The 17426-nt window shown below is 47.1% G+C and overlaps 1 protein-coding gene and 1 pseudogene across 6 annotated transcripts in view; both read right to left on the bottom strand.

The window, feature by feature from the left end:
* LOC134945051 (glutaminase kidney isoform, mitochondrial-like) overlaps nt 1-17426 on the bottom strand; it is a 1232451-nt gene that overhangs the window by 376447 nt on the left and 838578 nt on the right. The window lies entirely within an intron of this gene.
* On the bottom strand, nt 7487-7605 carry LOC134946697 (5S ribosomal RNA; annotated as a pseudogene).

Below are 17426 nucleotides of genomic sequence, written 5' to 3'. Positions count from 1 at the left end.
TTTTGTCACGGATCACGTGACTTTTTCAAAGGCATACAGCCCTTAACAGCTTACATCACATATGGAGCTCGTTAGTGATATTGTCAGTGACATTAACCCTATTAGTATCAGCTCTGCACAAAGCTGTTTCTCAGTAATCAGATAGTAAAAAAACCATATATATATACACATCAAAATAAATCATATAGAAAAAATAATACCAATATAAAAAATAAAATTAAGTATTGTGGTTGTAAGGAGAACGTCAATAGGAGACATATGATGTATTTATGTTAGCAAAAATTACTGTCAATTGAGGAAACAGAGGAAATGTTAGTACAAACTATTAAAACAGGAGACAGAAAATCAAGATTGGAGATTGCCGCGTTAAAACCTAACAGTATTTCTGAAATACGATCAGAGAGATTGTATATTCAAACCTTTTGTCATGTATAATAATAATAATGCCAAAGGATTCATATTCATTTTACCACAAGTAATAACATAAACAATGCAAGTATAAATAGAAGACACCTCTCTAAATTAACCATGAATTCTTGTGATTTAGTAATGGCTTCCTCAGCTAAAGGGTAAGGCTGATGGCCATTTATATCGCAATAAGCATATTATCAATGTGTATATGCATACAGAGTGGACGCAGTCATTCAATGTGGATGGAACAATCATTGATGTATACATATAGAGGAATAAATAATCTGTTTTAGCCGATTAGTAACTGGGAAAAGTAGCATCATATATAAACTGATAAAAGAAGTTTTAACCCTTGATATATTGCTAGTGTGGGTGGAACAGACCGGATCATTATATATAAATATGAGATGCCTTATGTTGTATAGTTATATGTGACATTGTGTAGTTAAATTCATGGTAGCATAATCATTTTCAATTTACATGCAGAATTACAATATATCCCAGTATAGTTTGAGGTATTAGAAATAGAATGCTGGTTTTAGGGACACTGATAGGTTGAAGCAGTACAACGTGGTCATCAAACTCTGGGATGAAAAGCCCAGTCAAGGAGCATTGCTGTCAGCAGCCGCGGCACAACTCAAAGAGGACGCAGGTCCCGGCTGTTGCCAGGCGACCGGGACACTGCGCCTCCTTCGGCTTCCGGGTCTCACTCAGCATCGCCGCCGCAGGGGTGCCTGGGAGCCGCCAGGCGCCTAGCGTCCCTGTTGGTCAGTAATTAACATTTGTAGTTTCACATGCAGCAGGGCACAAGGTTGCTCATTAGGATATATGAGTTTGGATTGGTCACACAACAAAAATACTCCCGCACCAGTAAAGATGAATTGACTGGTTGTTCTCTTTCCCTTTTCTTAGAAGCATTCTGTGATATATATAATACCTTTAACATTACTAGTCAGTAGTGCTACCGATAGCTTAGAAACTATAACACACACACACACACACACACACACACACACACACACACACACACACACACACACACACTGTTATCTGGGTGCACTGAGAACCTCACAATTAATATTGAATAATAACTTATATTAGCATAATTTTAAAGTACATCAATTTTTAGTTAAATTTAAGTTTTAGTCTGAAGATAATTCTTCCAATAAAGGCATTATAGCCCCTGCTGATATGTTTTAAATTGTATTTGTATGATCCTGTTAATGTCTCAGTTTAATTCTGTTTTATCTCCCCAGGAAATCATAGCTCTCATAAAGTGGAGCTCAAGACATTACATAATGATACAATTTGTGTAATTTTCCATTTACAATAAACAGTATCACATTAATGTATCAGAAGTAAATAACATTTTATTGTAATGTGATACATAACTACCACATTTATCTCTATTACCACAGCCTCATTTCATTACTGTGTCTCTCCCTGGCCTCTTTAATCTTTGTACATTGGGGGTCATTCCGAGTTGTTCGCTCGCAAGCTGCTTTTAGCAGCTTTACACACGCTAAGCCGCCGCCTACTGGGAGTGAATCTTAGCTTATCAAAATTGCGAACGAAAGATTAGCAGAATTGCGAATAGACACTTCTTAGCAGTTTCTGAGTAGCTCCAGACTTACTCGGCATCTGCGATCAGTTCAGTCAGTTTCGTTCCTGGTTTGACGTCACAAACACACCCAGCGTTCACCCAGACACTCCTCCGTTTCTCCAGCCACTCCCGCGTTTTTCCCAGAAACGGTAGCGTTTTTTCGCACACACCCATAAAACGGCCAGTTTCCGCCCAGAAACACCCACTTCCTGTCAATCACATTACGATCACCAGAACGAAGAAAAAACCTCGTAATGCCGTGAGTAAAATACCTAACTGCATAGCAAATTTACTTGGCGCAGTCGCACTGCGGACATTGCGCATGCGCATTAGCAACTAATCGCTCCGTTGCGAGAAAAAAATAACGAGCGAACAACTCGGAATGACCCCCATTGTCTCAGCTCACTTAGTCTGCCTTCATACCCATTCCTAGTCCCAGTCTTTCTCTTCTTGTCTTTGTCTTTTCTACTGACAGATAACTCTGGTCATCTCGGGGGTAAGCTCGTACTGTTGCCAGTGGCATAAGTCCTGGTGGGCATTCCAGTACCGGTAGGCGCACAAAACCTTAAGGGAAAAGCGGCTCTTATAGGCAAGAAGACCTGCTGGAGCACTTTAGGAGTCTCATCCCAGGTGTCTGGGGTTATAGTCCTGAAGATCCAAGGTTATTTGTCCAGAAGACAATCAACCTTCCAAATCTGCCCTACTTATTGTCAGTCACCGCAGTCTCCACGCCAGTCCACCCAGGAACTTTACTCAAATCATAACAATTGCAACATATCTTGATAAAGAGAAAGAACTCTGAAACACGTTTGTCAGAAGGATACTAGCTGAGTCTGGTGACTCCGAGCTGGGTTCAGGTTGGATGGCGGACTCTCCGTGCTGTTTAGACTGAGTCTTGGGTTAACACTGAGGTAGTGGCTGGATTTGGTGACTGAGTGCCTAGTTCTGATTGAAAGCCAATCTCTCCGGGATGAAGTGGGCTGGTTGAATGAAGTTCCTTTGCATGAAGTGTATGATAATGAAGACGAAGATTATGAAGATAAGGAGGATGAGCCGGAACTGAGGGTCCGAACTGATGACTACAGAAGAGACGTAGGAACCGATATGCCGTGATCCGTGGCTGTGTCGACACGCGCGGGCTGGACAGTGACAGAGGCGACTATGGCAGATCGGCGCTGGCAGTTGGACTTACACGGTGCTGTACGAGACCCAGAAGAGTAAGGACCAAACGGGTAGAGACTCTGGAGATGGAGTTTGTTAAATTAAATGGAACCAGGAACAAGAGGCAAAACTCTGGAAACTGGGAGTCAGAGAACTAGCTTGCAAACAGGCTGCAGAAGACATTGCACTGACATCAGAATACCCCAGAATGCTCAAAGAAATACCCTGCCCTTACCTGGGATTAGTTGTAGCAGGATTAGATTAGCAGGAGCATGCCTCTGATTGGCCCAGCAGAATCATGTGGTGAGCACCAAAATGGTGGCTCCATGAGCCCGATGCTGCATGTACACAGCCGCTCAGAGATTACTCTGCACCCTGGCCCCATGCCGCACGTCAGCCGTCCACTTGCTCGTGTCAGCCGCCTCTGCCTGTCACAGCACCACCGAGGGAACGTCCACAGCACGCAGACAGTTAAGCTTCGGCTCCCTGCCCCACTGACCATGACAACGTTGAGGCTGCAAGTCAGGATGGACTGAAGGAGAGTGAACGGGACACTGAACTATGAGGACATGCTGTGCTTTACCATCTGCTTCACCCGTAAACTGCAACATGGGGACACGCACAGCGATTCCATCTTCAACCATAATTCAGGTATCCCCTTTTCACCTCCATCATCTGCCTGTCCAGTATATATGTTTGTTCTTATGGATTTACCCATATATATATATATATATGGTTGTGATTCTTGGATAATACATTGTTTCTACACCAGTCCCTGAGTGCCGCCGTCTTTGTTCTCTTTCTACCAATGACTTACTGAGGGCACCGGGGCACATTATTCTTCAAGGGAGTGCTGGGTTACAAGTTCCTATATATATATATATATATATATATATACTGTATATATATATACACATATATACACACACACACACACACACACACACACACACACATATATGTATATATATACAATGTTACAAAGAAGAGGCGGCACTCAGAGACTGTAGTGGTCAAAATTGTATTCCACACAAACGGTCCCACACAAAGGGACCGTTTTTGTGGAATACAATTTTGACCACTACAGTCTCTGAGTGCCGCCTCTTCTTTGTAACATTGTTCTACTTGCATTGGGAAGGCACCGGAGCAACGTTGTCTTTTGAGGAGGGAGTGCCAGTCCGCATTAACTCATATATATATATATATATATATATATATATATATATAAGTACACATACACATATTTGGATGAATACATTTCTTTTTTTTTTTTAATACGGATCCTGACTCGCATATATCATGAAGAGTATTGAGGATACACTTCTCCACATACTATGAAGCTGGATAAAGAAACCTTTATGTGAATGCATGACAAAAATTTAATGTGTCATGTTCATAGAGGGGTGAACGTTTAAAGTAACACCATTCTATAGACTGGGAACAAAAAAAATAAGATTTTACTCACTGGTAAATCTATTTCTCGTAGTCCGTAGTGGATGCTGGGAACTCCGAAAGGACCATGGGGAATAGCGGCTCCGCAGGAGACTGGGCACAACTAAAAGAAAGCTTTTAGACTACCTGGTGTGCACTGGCTCCTCCCACCATGACCCTCCTCCAAGCCTCAGTTAGGATACTGTGCCCGGAAGAGCTGACACAATAAGGAAGGATTTTGAATCCCGGGTAAGACTCATACCAGCCACACCAATCACACCGTATAACTCGTGATACCATATCCAGTTAACAGTATGAAACATAACTGAGCCTCTCAACAGATGGCTCAACAATAACCCTTTAGTTAACAATAACTATGTACAAGTATTGCAGACAATCCGCACTTGGGATGGGCGCCCAGCATCCACTACGGACTACGAGAAATAGATTTACCGGTGAGTAAAATCTTATTTTCTCTAACGTCCTAGTGGATGCTGGGAACTCCGAAAGGACCATGGGGATTATACCAAAGCTCCCAAACGGGCGGGAGAGTGCGGATGACTCTGCAGCACCGAATGAGAGAACTCAAGGTCCTCCTCAGCCAGGGTATCAAATTTGTAGAATTTAGCAAACGTGTTTGCCCCTGACCAAGTTGCAGCTCGGCAAAGTTGTAAAGCCGAGACCCCTCGGGCAGCCGCCCAAGATGAGCCCACTTTCCTCGTGGAATGGGTTTTTACTGATTTAGGATGCGGCAATCCAGCCACAGAATGCTCCAGCTGAATTGTGCTACAAATTCAGCAAGCAATAGTCTGCTTAGAAGCAGGAGCACCTATTTTGTTGGGTGCCTACAGGATAAAAAGCGAGTCAGTTTCCCTGACTCCAGCCGTCCTGGAAATATAAATTTTTAAGGCCCTGACTACGTCCAGTAACTTGGAATCTTCCAAGTCCCTAGTAGCCGCAGGCACTACAATAGGTTGGTTCAAGTGAAAAGCTGATACCACCTTAGGGAGAAACTGGGGACGAGTCCTCAATTCTGCCCTATCCATATGGAAAATCAGATAAGGGCTTTTACATGACAAAGCCGCCCATTCTGACACACGCCTGGCCGAAGCCAAGGCCAATAACATGACCACTTTCCACGTGAGATATTTCAAATCCACAGTTTTAAGTGGCTCAAACCAATGTGATTTTAGGAAACTCAACACCACGTTGAGATCCCAAGGTGCCACAGGAGGCACAAAAGGGGGCTGAATATGTAGCACTCCCTTTACAAATGTCTGAACTCCAGGCAGTGAAGCCAGTTCTTTCTGGAAGAAAATCGACAGAGCCGAAATCTGGACCTTAATGGAACCCAAGTTTAGGCCCATAGTCACTCCTGACTGTAGGAAGTGCAGAAAACGACCCAGCTGAAATTCCTCTGTTGGGGCCTTCCTGGCCTCACACCACGCAACATATTTTCGCCAAATACGGTGATAATGGTTTGCGGTTACTTCTTTCCTGGCTTTTATCAGCGTAGGAATGACTTCCTCCGGAATGCCCTTTTCCTTTAGGATCCGGAATTCAACCGCCATGCCGTCAAACGCAGCCGCGGTAAGTCTTGGAACAGACAGGGCCCCTGCTGTAGCAGATCCTGTCTGAGCGGTAGAGGCCATGGGTCCTCTGATATCATTTCTTGAAGTTTTGGGTAACAAGCTCTTCTTGGCCCATCCGGAACCACGAGTATCGTTCTTACTCCTCGTTTTCTTATTATTCTCAGTACCTTTGGTATGAGAGGCAGAGGAGGGAATACATAAACTGACTGGTACACCCACGGTGTCACTAGAGCGTCCACAGTTATTGCCTGAGGGTCCCTTGACCTGGCGCAATATCTAGTTTTTTGTTTAGGCGGGACGCCATCATGTCCACCTGTGACCTTTCCCAACGGTTTACCAACAGTTGGAAGACTTCTGGATGAAGTCCCCACTTTCCCGGGTGTAGGTCGTGTCTGCTGAGGAAGTCTGCTTCCCAGTTGTCCACTCCCGGAATGAACACTGCTGACGGTGCTAAGACGTGATTTTCCGCCCATCGGAGAATCCTTGTGGCTTCTGCCATCGCCATCCTGCTTCTTGTGCCGCCCTGTCGGTTTACATGGGCGACTGCCGTGATGTTGTCTGATTGGATCAGTACCGGCTGGTTTTGAAGCAGAGATCTTGCCAGACTTAGGGCATTGTAAATGGCCCTCAGTTCCAGAATATTTATGTGTAGGGATGACTCCTGACTTGACCAAAGTCCTTGGAAATTTCTTCCCTGTGTGACTGCCCCCCAGCCTCGAAGGCTGGCATCCGTGGTTACCAGGACCCAGTCCTGTATGCTGAATCTGCGGCCCTCTTGAAGATGAGCACTCTGCAGCCACCACAGTAGAGATACCCTGGTCCTTGGAGACAGGGTTATCAGCCGATGCATCTGAAGATGCGATCCCGACCACTTGTCCAAGAGGTCCCACTGAAAGGTTCTTGCATGGAACCTGCCGAATGGAATTTTGCTTCTAGGAAAAGAAGAAAAAGTGACCTTGGGTGGGAGCACTCATTCCCGGAGAGTTATTTGCAGATATGATGTCTGTATGAGTAGTAATGTGATAATGAGAAGATTAAAACATAACTTTTAATAGTCTATATATAAAAGGCTAGGTACACTAATGGAGTTTACTGAAATTTTTTTTCTTGTTTAAAAAAACACAAGATACCCAATTTAATAATGAGATGGCTGTAAACTTTCTAAGCCATACATAAAGTTAAATCTGCGAACATATTGATGGATTGTTACTGTGATAATTCAGTATCTAGCAAGCAAATGCCCATCCCTCCGTGGGTTCAGTGCAGACACCAATTCAATTCCACTGGAGACCCACAACACCTGGTATTCCTAAGTGGTCTCCCACTGAAGTACTGACCAGGCCCAACACTGTATCGTCTCCAAGATCGGACGGGATTGGGCATACCCAGTGTGGTATGGTAGTGGGTGACGTATGGAAAAGGGCAGAGAGTGCAACTGATTGCGGGATGTGTGTTATTGTGCCAGTTTTAGCCAAATACAATCCTCCTTATTAGATAAATTTGTTGACCGTCATTGCACCAATTTAGCGACCCAAACACATGGGTATGCAGAGGTTAAATCATATGGTCAACAAGAGTTGATAGCATAAGCCTCTGTTGTTATTGTTCGTGGCGTGAGGCAAAACAAAAAGAGTAGCCTATTATAATTTAAGGCATGTGTAAAGAACAAACACAGAATTCCAATGAACCAAATGTTTGTTATTGCAGATTAAATCTGTCCGTCAGGAAAGCAAAAATTGAATAGTATCAACGATGGAAGGATTAGCTAAATTAGCACACAGATACATAGGTAGATGTGCTTTAAAGGAATATATATTTGCTGCAATAGGTTTAGACAGTGCAAACCATGAACACTCGCATACCAGCAGCTGATATAACCAACACAATTGTTGCCATAAATTTGACATAAGCTGATACTTAGAAGCCAAATGTAATTTTTTAAAAAGAAAAAGCACACATCGTTGCAGCTACCACTGCCCTGCACTATGTTATAATTATATACTCAATTTACATTTTTTAAGCATACAAAACAGCCTAAACAATTTACAGGCAAAAATTAGTGGCTAAATGCCACAAGTAATAGTGCAGTTAGTCATAGATAGCACCTATGATAAATTATTGTGTGCTTGACAAAGCAAAAAAACTGCTATTTTCCGTATATAAAACATGAAAAGCAGCTCAAGTGATTATCAGACAAAGAATTGGCAACTAAATATCACGGGTAGCGGTGTAACTAATAGTGCACAACACCTGCAGTTGATGATTCTAAGCATATACTTGCACCTCAAAACCAGCAAAATAAGGTTGCCCAAATAAATATTTGGCTTAATGGTGATGGTGGGGGCAGTGAGCAGGGGGGAAGGGGGAGAGAGGATACTTATGCCGTGCGCCTCCCCGTCCCGTCGAGTGCCGCCGAGCGGCCTAAGTCCGTGCGGTGTGCAGGCTGGCCTTCTCGCCCGGTCTCCTGTCCTCCGTTGCTGGTCTGAGACTGGTCACGTGAGAGCGCTCTCCGTGACCCACAATCATGTACCCAACGTACGTTTCGCAGTCGGCTTGTTCACGTAAGAAGCTACCATTTTTCCCAGGACTCGTGTGCAGTGATGCACCGATACCTGTTTTGGTTTCAGGATGTCTCTGACTAGAGATGACAGCTCCTTGGCTTTCTCCTGCGGGAGAAACACTTTTTTCTGTTCTGTGTCCAGAACCATCCCCAGGAACAGTAGGCGTGTGGTAGGAACCAGCTGTGACTTTGGAATGTATAGAATCCATCCATGCTGTTGTAGCACTTCCCTAGATAGTGCTACTCCGACCAACAACTGCTCCTTGGACCTCGCCTTTATAAGGAGATCGTCCAAGTACGGGATAATTAAAACTCCCTTTTTTCGAAGGAGTATCATCATTTCTGCCATTACCTTGGTAAAGACCCTCGGTGCCGTGGACAGTCCAAACGGCAGTGTTTGGAATTGGTAATGGCAATCCTGTACCACAAATCTGAGGTACTCCTGGTGAGGATGGTAAATGGGGACATGTAGGTAAGCATCCTTGATGTCCAGGGATACCATGTAATCCCCCTCCTCCAGGCTTGCAATAACCGCCCTGAGCGATTCCATCTTGAACTTGAATCTTTTTATGTATGTGTTCAAGGATTTCAAATTTAAAATGGGTCTCACCGAACCGTCCGGTTTCGGTACCACAAACAGTGTGGAATAGTAACCCCGTCCTTGTTGAAGTAGGGGCACCTTGACTATCACCTGCTGGGAATACAGCTTGTGAATTGCCTCTAGCACAGCCTCACTGCCTGAGGGAGTTGTCGGCAAGGCAGATTTGAGGAAACGGCGGGGGGGAGACGCCTCGAATTCCAGCTTGTACCCCTGAGATACTACTTGAAGGATCCAGGGATCCACCTGTGAGCGAGCCCACTGATCGCTGAAATTTTTGAGGCGGCCCCCCACCGTACCTGGCTACGCCTGTGGAGCCCCCGCATCATGCGGTGGACTCAGAGGAAGCGGGGGAAGAATTTTGATTCTGGGAACTGGCTGACTGGTGCAGCTTTTTCCCTCTTCCCTCGTCTCTGTGCAGAAAGGAAGCGCCTTTGACCCGCTTGCTTTTCTGAAGCCGAAAGGACTGTACCTGATAATACAGTGCTTTCTTAGGCTGTGAGGAAACCTGAGGTAAAAAAATTTCTTCCCAGCTGTTGCTGTGGATACGAGGTCCCAGAGACCATCCCCAAACAATTCCTCACCCTTATAAGGCTCTATGTGCCTTTTAAAGTCAGCATCACCTGTCCAGTGTCGGGTCTCTAATACCCTCCTGACAGAATGGACATTGCATTAATTCTGGATGCCAGCCGGCAAAATATCCCTCTGTGCATCCCTCATATAATAAGACGACGTCTTTAATATGCTCTTATGTTCGCAAAATAGTATCCCTGTTTGACAGGGTCACAGACCACGCTGCAGCAGCACTATCTGCAGGTCTCAGTCTAGTACCTGAGTGTGTAAATACAGACTTCAGGATAGCCTCCTGCTTTTTATCAGCAGGTACCTTCAAAGTGGCCGTATCCTAAGACGGCAGTGCCACCTTTTTTGACAAACGTGTGAGCGCCTTATCCACCCTAGGGGATATCTCCCAGCGTAACTTATCCTCTGGCGGGAAAGGGTACGCCATCAGTAACTTTTTAGAAATTACCAGTTTCTTATCGGGGGAACCCACGCTTTTTCACACTTCATTCACTCATTTGATGGGGGAACCAAACAAAACACTGCCTGCTTTTTCTCCCCAAACATAAAACCCTTTTTTAGTGGTACTTGGGTTTATGTCAGAAATGTGTAACACATTTTTTTATTGCCGGGATCATGTAACGGATGTTCCTAGTGGATTGTGTATATGTCTCAACCTCGTCGACACTGGAGTCAGACTCCGTGTCGACATCTGTGTCTGCCATCTGAGGGAGCGGGCGTTTTTGAGCCCCTGATGGCCTTTGAGACGCCTGGGCAGACGCGGGCAGAGAAGCCGGCTGTCCCACAGCTGTTACGTCATCCAGCCTTTTATGTAAGGAGTTGACACTGTCGGTTTATACCTTCCACCTATCCATCCACTCTGGTGTCGGCCCCACAGGGGGCGACATCACATTTATCGGCATCTGCTCTGCCACCACATAAGCCTCCTCTTCAAACGTGTCGACACAGCCGTACCGACACACCGCACACACACAGGGAATGCTCTGACTGAGGACAGGACCCCACACAGCCCTTTGGGGAGACAGAGAGAGAGTATGCCAGCACACACCAGAGCGCTATATAATTTAGGGATTAACACTATATTGAGTGAATTTTTCCCAATAGCTGCTTGTATATACAATATTGCGCCTAAATTTAGTGCCCCCCCTCTCTTTTTAACCCTTTGAGCCTGCAAACTACAGGGGAGAGCCTGGGGAGCTGTCTTCCAGCTGCACTGTGAAGAGAAAATGGCGCCAGTGTGCTGAGGGAGATAGCTCCGCCCCTTTTTCGCGGACTTTTCTCCCACTTTTTTATGGATTCTGGCAGGGGTATTTATCACATATATAGCCTCTGGGGCTATATATTGTGATATATTTGCCAGCCAAGGTGTTTTTATTGCTGCTCAGGGCGCCCCCCCCCCCCCAGCACCCTGCACCCTCAGTGACCGGAGTGTGAAGTGTGTATGAGGAGCAATGGCGCACAGCTGCAGTGCTGTGCGCTACCTTGGTGAAGACTGATGTCTTCTGCCGCCGATTTTCCGGACCTCTTCTTGCTTCTGGCTCTGTAAGGGGAATGAACACCAAGGCCAGTTCCATGCGGTCGATCCCTCTGGAGCTAATGGTGTCCAGTAGCCTAAGAAGCCCAAGCTAGCTGCAAGCAGGTAGGTTCGCTTCTTCTCCCCTTAGTCCCTCGATGCAGTGAGCCTGTTGCCACCAGGTCTCACTGTAAAATAAAAAACCTAAAATAAACTTTCTTTCTAGGAGCTCAGGATAGCCCCTAGTGTGCATCCAGCTCGGCCGGGCACAGAAATCTAACTGAGGCTTGGAGGAGGGTCATGGTGGGAGGAGCCAGTGCACACCAGGTAGTCTAAAAGCTTTCTTTTAGTTGTGCCCAGTCTCCTGCGGAGCCGCTATTCCCCATGGTCCTTTCGGAGTTCCCAGCATCCACTAGGACGTTAGAGAAATAAGATTTTACTCACCGGTAAATCTATTTCTCGTAGTCCGTAGTGGATGCTGGGTACTCCGTAAGGACCATGGGGAATAGACGGGCTCCGCAGGAGACTGGGCACTCTTTAAAGAAAGATTAGGTACTATATCTGGTGTGCACTAGCTCCTCCCTCTATGCCCCTCCTCCAGACCTCAGTTAGGGAAACTGTGCCCGGAAGAGCTGACATTACTAGGAAAGGATTTGGAATCCAGGGTAAGACTCATACCAGCCGCACCAATCACACCGTACAACTTGTGATAATTATACCCAGTTAACAGTATGAACAACAGCTGAGCCTCATTAAACAGATGGCTCAGAACAATAACCCTATAATTAAGCAATAACTATAGACAAGTATTGCAGAAGTCCGCACTTGGGACGGGCTCCCAGCATCCACTACGGACTACGAGAAATAGATTTACCGGTGAGTAAAATCTTATTTTCTCTGACGTCCTAGTGGATGCTGGGTACTCCGTAAGGACCATGGGGATTATACCAAAGCTCCCAAACGGGCGGGAGAGTGCGGATGACTCTGCAGCACCGAATGAGCAAACTCAAGGTCCTCCTCAGCCAGGGTATCAAACTTGTAGAATTTTGCAAACGTGTTTGATCCCGACCAGGTAGCAGCTCGGCAAAGTTGTAAAGCCGAGACCCCTCGGGCAGCCGCCAAAGAAGAGCCCACCTTCCTCGTGGAATGGGCTTTTACTGATTTAGGATGCGGCAGTCCAGCCGCAGAATGTGCAAGTTGAATCGTGCTACAGATCCAGCGAGCAATAGTCTGCTTAGAAGCAGGAGCACCCAGCTTGTTGGGTGCATGCAGGATAAACAGCGAGTCAGTTTTTCTGACTCTAGCCGTCCTGGAAACATAGATTTTCAGGGCCCGGACTACATCCAGCAACTTGGAAGCCTCCAAGTCCCGAGTAGCCGCAGACACCACAATAGGTTGGTTCAAATGGAACGCTGATACCACCTTAGGGAGAATTTGTGGACGAGTCCTCAATTCTGCCCTGTCCATATGGAAGATCAGATAGGGGCTTTTACAGGACAAAGCTGCCAATTCTGACACACGCCTAGCCGAAGCCAAGGCCAAAAGCATGACCACTTTCCACGTGAGATATTTCAACTCCACGGTCTGAAGTGGCTCAAACCAATGTGATTTTAGGAAATCCAACACAACGTTGAGATCCCAAGGTGCCACTGGGGGCACAAAAGGGGGCTGAATATGCAGCACTCCCTTAACAAACGTCTGAACTTCAGGCAGTGAAGCAAGTTCTTTTTGAAAGAAAATAGACAGGGCCGAAATCTGGACTTTAATGGATCCCAATTTTAGGCCCATAGTCACTCCTGACTGTAGGAAGTGCAGAAATCGACCCAGCTGAAATTCTTCTGTTGGGGCCTTCATAGCCTCACACCAAGCAACATATTTTCGCCATATGCGGTGATAATGTTTTGCTGTCACATCCTTCCTAGCTTTTATCAGCGTAGGAATGACTTCAACCGGAATGCCCTTTTCCATCAGGATCTGGCGTTCAACCGCCATGCCGTCAAACGCAGCAGCGGTAAGTCTTGGAACAGACAGGGCCCCTGCTGTAGCAGGTCCTGTCTGAGAGGCAGAGGCCAAGGGTCCTCTGAGATCATTTCTTGTAGTTCCGGGTACCAAGTCCTTCTTGGCCAATCCGGAACGATGAGTATGGTTCTTACTCCTCTCTTTCTTATTATCCTCAGTACCTTTGGTATGAGAGGAAGAGGAGAGAACACATAAATCGACTGGTACACCCACGGTGTCACTAGAGCGTCCACAGCTATCGCCTGAGGGTCCCTTGACCTGGCACAATATCTTTTTAGCTTTTTGTTGAGGCGGGACGCCATCCTGTCCACCTGTGGCCTTTCCCAACGATTTACAATCAGCTGGAAGACTTCTGCATGAAGTCCCCACTCTCCCGGGTGGAGGTCATGCCTGCTGAAGAAGTCTGCTTCCCAGTTGTCCACTCCCGGAATGAACACTGCTGACAGTGCTATCACGTGATTTTCCGCCCATCGGAGAATCCTTGTGGCTTCTGCCATCGCCATCCTGCTTCTTGTGCCGCCCTGTCGGTTTACATGGGCGACCGCCGTGATGTTGTCTGACTGAATCAGCACCGGCTGGTTTTGAAGCAGGGGTTTTGCCTGACTTAGGGCATTGTAAATGGCCCTTAGTTCCAGAATATTTATGTGTAGGGAAGCCTCCTGACTCGACCATTGTCCTTGGAAGTTTCTTCCCTGAGTGACTGCCCCCCAACCTCGGAGGCTTGCATCCGTGGTCACCAGGACCCAGTCCTGTATGCCGAATCAGCGGCCCTCGAGAAGATGAGCACTCTGCAGCCACCACAGCAGAGACACCCTGGCCCTCGGGGACAGGGTGATCAGCCGATGCATCTGAAGATGCGATCCGGACCACTTATCTAACAGATCCCACTGAAAGATCCTTGCATGGAACCTGCCGAATGGAATTGCCTCGTAAGAAGCTACCATCTTTCCCAGGACTCGCGTGCAGCGATGCACCGACACCTGTTTTGGTTTCAGGAGGTCTCTGACCAGAGATGACAACTCCTTGGCCTTCTCCTCCGGGAGAAAAACCTTCTTCTGTTCTGTGTCCAGAATCATACCCAGGAACAGCAGACGCGTCGTAGGAACCAGCTGCGACTTTGGGATATTCAGAATCCAGCCGTGCTGTTGTAGCACTTCCTGAGATAGTGCTACTCCGACCAACAACTGCTCCCTGGACCTCGCCTTTATAAGGAGATCGTCCAAGTACGGGATAATTATAACTCCCTTCTTTCGAAGGAGTATCATCATTTCGGCCATTACTTTGGTAAATACCCTCGGTGCCGTGGACAGACCAAACGGCCACGTCTGGAATTGGTAATGGCAGTCCTGTACCACAAAACGGAGGTACACCTGGTGAGGTGGGTAAATGGGGACATGTAGGTAAGCATCCTTGATGTCCAGTGATACCATGTAATCCCCCTCTTCCAGGCTTGCAATAACCGCCCTGAGCGATTCCATTTTGAACTTTAACTTCCTTATATAAGTGTTCAAGGATTTCAAATTTAGAATGGGTCTCACCGAACCGTCTGGTTTCGGTACCACAAACATTGTGGAATAGTAACCCCGTCCCTGTTGAAGGATTGGAACTTTGATTATCACCTGCTGGAGGTACAGCTTGTGAATTGCCGCCAGTACTACCTCCCTGTTCTGGGGAGTAGCTGGCAAGGCTGATTTGAGGTAACGGCGAGGGGGAGACGTCTCGAACTCCAGCTTGTATCCCTGAGATACCACTTGTAGAACCCAGAGATCCACCTGTGAGCGAACCCACTGGTCGCTGAAGTTCCGGAGACGGGCCCCCACCGCACCTGGCTCCACATGTGGAGCCCCAGCGTCATGCGGTGGACTTAGTGGAAGCAGGGGAGGATTTTTGTTCTTGGGAACTGGCTGTATGGTGCAGCTTTTTCCCTCTACCCCTGCCTCTGGGCAGAAAGGACGCGCCTCTAACCCGCTTGCCTTTCTGAGGCCGAAAGGACTGTACTTGATAATACGGTGCTTTCTTAGGCTGTGAGGAAACCTGAGGTAAAAAAGTCGACTTCCCAGCTGTTGCTGTGGATACGAGGTCCGAAAGACCGTCCCCAAACAATTCCTCACCCTTATAAGGCAAAATTTCCATGTGCCTTTTAGAGTCCGCATCACCTGTCCACTGCCGAGTCCATAATACTCTCCGGGCAGAAATGGACATCGCATTAATTCTAGATGCCAGCCGGCAAATGTCCCTCTGTGCATCTCTCATATATAAGACTACGTCTTTAATATGCTCTATGGTTAGCAATATAGTGTCCCTGTCCAGGGAATCAATGTTATCAGACAGGGAATCAGACCACGCTGCTGCAGCACTACACATCCATGCTGAAGCAATAGCAGGTCTCAGTATAGTACCTGAGTGTGTATACACAGACTTCAGGATAGCCTCCTGCTTTCTATCTGCAGGCTCCTTTAAGGGGGCCGTATCCTGAGAAGGCAGTGCCACCTTTTTTGATAAGCGTGTGAGCGCCTTGTCCACCTTAGGGGATGTCTCCAAGCATAACCTATCCGTTGGCGGGAGAGGGTACGCCATTAGTAACCGCTTAGAAATTACTAGTTTCTTATCTGGTGAACCCCACGCTTCTTCACACAATTCATTTAACTCATCAGATGGGGGAAAAGTCACTGGCTGCTTTTTCTCCCCAAACATAATACCCTTTTTTTGTGGTAACCGCGTTAATGTCAGAAATGTGCAACACATTTTTCATTGCCGTAATCATGCATCGGATGGCCCTTGTGGATTGTACATTTGTCTCATCCTCGTCGACACTGGAGTCAGACTCCGTGTCGACATCTGTGTCTGCCATCTGAGGTAGCGGGCGTTTTTGAGCCCCTAATGGCCTCTGAGACGCTTGGGCAGGCGCGGGCTGAGATGCCGGCTGTCCCAAAGCTGTTACGTCATCAAACCTTTTATGCAAGGAGTTGACACTGTCGGTTAATACCTTCCACATATCCATCCACTCTGGTGTCGGCCCCGCAGGGGGCGACATCACACTTACCGGCTCCTGCTCCGCCTCCACGTAAGCGTCCTCATCAAACATGTCGACACAGCCGTACCGACACACCGCACACACACAGGGAATGCTCTGACTGAGGACAGGACCCCACAAAGTCCTTTGGGGAGACAGAGAGAGAGTATGCCAGCACACACCACAGCGCTATATAACCAGGGATTTACACTAAAGTTAGTGATTTTTCCCTATAGCAGCTTATTATACACAGTTTGCGCCTAAATTTAGTGCCCCCCCTCTCTTTTTTACCCTTGAAGCCTGGAAACTGCAGGGGAGAGCCTGGGGAGCGTCCTTCCAGCGGAGCTGTGAAGAGAAAATGGCGCCAGTGTGCTGAGGAAGATAGCCCCGCCCCTTTCTCTGTGGACTTCTCCCGCTTTTTTATATGCTTTATGGCGGGGGATTATGCACATATACAGTTTATTAGCTGTATTATGTGCTATTTAGCCATGTAAGGTACTCTAATTGCTGCCCAGGGCGCCCCCCCCCAGCGCCCTGCACCCATCAGTGACCGGAGTGTGTGGTGTGCAGAGGGAGCAATGGCGCACAGCTGCAGTGCTGTGCGCTACCTTAATGAAGACCGGAGTCTTGAGCCGCCGATTTTCAACTTCTCTTCGGTTCTTCTGGCTCTGCAAGGGGGACGGCGGCGCGGCTCCGGGACCGGACGACCGAGGACTGGGCCTGTGTTCGATCCCTCTGGAGCTAATGGTGTCCAGTAGCCTAAGAAGCCCAAGCTAGCTGCAAGCAGGTAGGTTCGCTTCTCTCCCCTCAGTCCCACGTAGCAGTGAGTCTGTTGCCAGTAGATCTCACTGAAAATAAAAAACCTAACAAATACTTTCTTTCTAGGAAGCTCAGGAGAGCCCGTAAAGTGCATCCAGCTCTGGCCGGGCACAGATTCTAACTG

Source organism: Pseudophryne corroboree, chromosome 7, assembly GCF_028390025.1.
Source record: "Pseudophryne corroboree isolate aPseCor3 chromosome 7, aPseCor3.hap2, whole genome shotgun sequence".
Taxonomy (NCBI): Eukaryota; Metazoa; Chordata; class Amphibia; order Anura; family Myobatrachidae; genus Pseudophryne; species Pseudophryne corroboree.
Note: the sequence above shows the minus strand (reverse complement) of the source record. Positions and strands in the feature narration are given on the sequence as shown.